Source organism: Rhagoletis zephyria, unplaced genomic scaffold (genome assembly GCF_001687245.7).
Source record: "Rhagoletis zephyria isolate East Lansing unplaced genomic scaffold, Rhagoletis_zephyria_1.1 Rzeph_scaffold_00519, whole genome shotgun sequence".
Lineage (NCBI taxonomy): Eukaryota > Metazoa > Arthropoda > Insecta > Diptera > Tephritidae > Rhagoletis > Rhagoletis zephyria.
In genome coordinates this window covers 40,858-44,019 of record NW_016157603.1, presented here as the reverse complement: position 1 = coordinate 44,019, position 3,162 = coordinate 40,858, and positions in this window count along the sequence as shown.

Genomic DNA, 3,162 nt, shown 5'->3' with positions numbered 1-3,162 from the left:
TTCATCTTCATCTTCATCTTCATCTTCATCTTCATCTTCATCTTCATCTTCATCTTCATCTTCATCTTCATCTTCATCTTCATCTTCATCTTCATTTTCATCTTCATCTTCATCTTCATCTTCATCTTCATCTTCATCTTCATCTTCATCTTTATTCAAAACCATTTCTTTTGATACCCATATTGGGATACTTTATTCATTTTAATAAATAATTTGAAATTTATTTTCGTATATACCCTTTAAAAAACTAAAATCATATTGCATATCTACATGTCAAGCTCTTTCATTTGACTCCTCATCTTTTAAAGTCGAACGAACGATGCAGATTTTATGACACGGGGTTAAATATTTAACGCAAACATCTGCGGCAGAGAAATTTTGAATTCGATTTTCTAACAAATATGAGGTATTGTGAAACTGGCCAGGAACCGAGCGGCAGCATTGGCTACTCGAGCTATAAGATCCACGTAGTGTCACATGGCAATCAATATGTTAATACTATTCAGCGATTTAGTAGGGGAAAGCTAATATGTATGTAAACTCGATGAATTACATATAAAATGAAAATTTACCTTAAATGGATTGCATCGCAATATAAAATACAGTCATTTAAATATTTGCATTGAGTAGAATGCACCCTCATTGATTCATACTAAATGCATATGCGCATACATATGTATGTATGTACATATTTACATCTACATATCCACATATATTTATACGGTACTGTTTAGATAAAAGTTACCACTGCATGCATATTTCAAACTATAAATAGGGAAAGAAGGGCATGCTTTTTTCCCGAAAGAAATTTCTGTTAACGATTAAAGTATAATTTATTATAAAAATATGGTTTTCTTATTTAAAAAATTTGGATATGCAATTGAAATTTTCGATAAAAAAAAAATACCCCGAATATTTTATAAAAAAAACACATTTAGGGCCGATTTCATAATAAGATTAAAGAATACTTTAAAATTTAAATGATGCTTTATTTGACTCATCGATTTCCCTTTAAAGTTATAGGTGCCCATAAAGGCTCTTTAGTTAAATACCCAAAATGGAAATTTAAATGACATAAAGGTCCCCTTTTGTAAGAAAAAAAAGTATGTCATTTTCGTAGCATAATTTCATATTTATGACAATCAGCTAATGCAATTTTGCCGAGATCAGCGTTGCCAACTTTGTTATTTTAATTTAAATGAACCTTTTGTTATTATTCAATTGCCATTGTATTATGAAAACAATTCTTGTTTAAAGTACATTTAAATTACACTTTAACTAAAAGAAAACTTTTGTAAAAGGAGCTTTAAGTGCTTTATTATGAAATTGGCCCTTATTCTATTGAACTTTTGATTCAAAATGTTGTTATCCATTTCAAAAATAGTTCCACATTCTGCAATACTAAGAGTTATGGAATTTACTACCTTTTGGCATTATTTCCTCGTCACTATCATTTTGAACTGTATTTTATGTAATTATTTTCTTTACAATCAAATGCTTCTTAATTTTTTCGTAAATTTGCACTAATTAGTCTTTATATCTTAGCCTTAATTTGGGTTTACCAAAGGTAAATACTTTGAGAGAAAGGCGAAAGGGGCAGGTAAGTCTTCGGCGGTTAGTTTATTCTATATTTTCTTTAACCATATGCTAATTTCCTCCATTTTGAGTTCTTTCGACTCCACCTTTTGTCGAAAATAAGGCCTCAAACTCAAAACTGGAATAGAATCGGAACTGGTGACTATTCATTCGGCCAACCCTATACAGTTTTTTTTTGGTCTTTTTATACAAAGTCTAAGAAAAACTACATCTGGAAAAGACTTGCGTTCCCCATGTACTTATCCTCCAAAGTTTACACTGCCGGCATATGCAAATAGGGAGTAAAATTTTAATACTTATTAATAAAATTAAAGTAAATTATGTGCAAAATTAACAATAAAATAGTTTCTTCACAAAATCTATAAGGACCGATCTCTTTTCAAAAAAGACTGTGTAACAGTTATTCGTCGGCACGCTGAATACAAGGGCTCATTAGTAAAAAATTGGTATTTCATAAAATTTTATGAAAATGAGCGTGGCGCCGCCCACTTATATCATATATCTATATCCCAAAAACTATTTCACCCGTCTCGATCAAATTTAGTATACATATTGCGCTTAGACCCTTAATTACACTCCTGAAAATTTTTCCTCACTCTGAAAACCTATTTTCTTGTTGTACTCGACCCTACTTTCAACCTACACTAAGTATTGTAAGTTAAGGTTTACTACCTTTCCGTGCAAATAGTCATTAATTATTAAAGTACTGGGCTTGGAGGCTTTTCGAAATACTGTAATATCTTTAACTGTTCTTCAAACAATACGAAGGTTCTTGGAATTTTATGATTTTCTTTACAGAAAAAATATGAAATGAATATTTTGAAAGGGCAGAATAAAATTTAAAACGATCGAGGCAAGATCACTATAAAATTGTTTAATTTTTTTAAAATTTTATAAATGTGTGATTTTTTGTAGCACCGTGTTGTTATTATTATGTGTATCAGAGTAGCCAACTCATTTTTGAGAAATTTCGTAAAATTCCCCACCCACAGATATCTCCTTACTTACAAAAAAAAAATATAAATAAAAAATTACGTATTTTTATATATTACTGGTCCTTCTTTTTTATTTTCAGACGTAATTAATCTATGTACTGATAAACCAAACCAAACTTTTATAAAGGTAGTTAACAAATAAAGAATAAACAAGTAAGAAAGTCTAAGTTCGGGCGGAGCCGAACATTAAATACCCGGCGCAAGTATTAAATATATGTTTTTTCACCCTTCCGAAACCTTCCGCTAGTTGGTAAGCCGAGGTGTATCAATTTTGGGTAAATTAGCGTCCTTCAATTTCGAAATACTGAAGTTTCAAGCATTTCTTAAATTTACCGTTATATGAGAATCGGCCATTATTTTAGTCCGATTTCAATAATTTTCAACGTTTTGCTTACACGTGGCAAGTACAATAACGATAACGAGTTTGGTACAAATTGGTAGAACGGTTACTGATATACTTATATGTGATCATAAGTGGGCGGTGCCACGCCCATTTTCCAAAATTTTACCATAAACGTATTTCTTGGTAAAGAATTGTTGCAAGCATCAATTTTGAATAAATTAGCTTCAA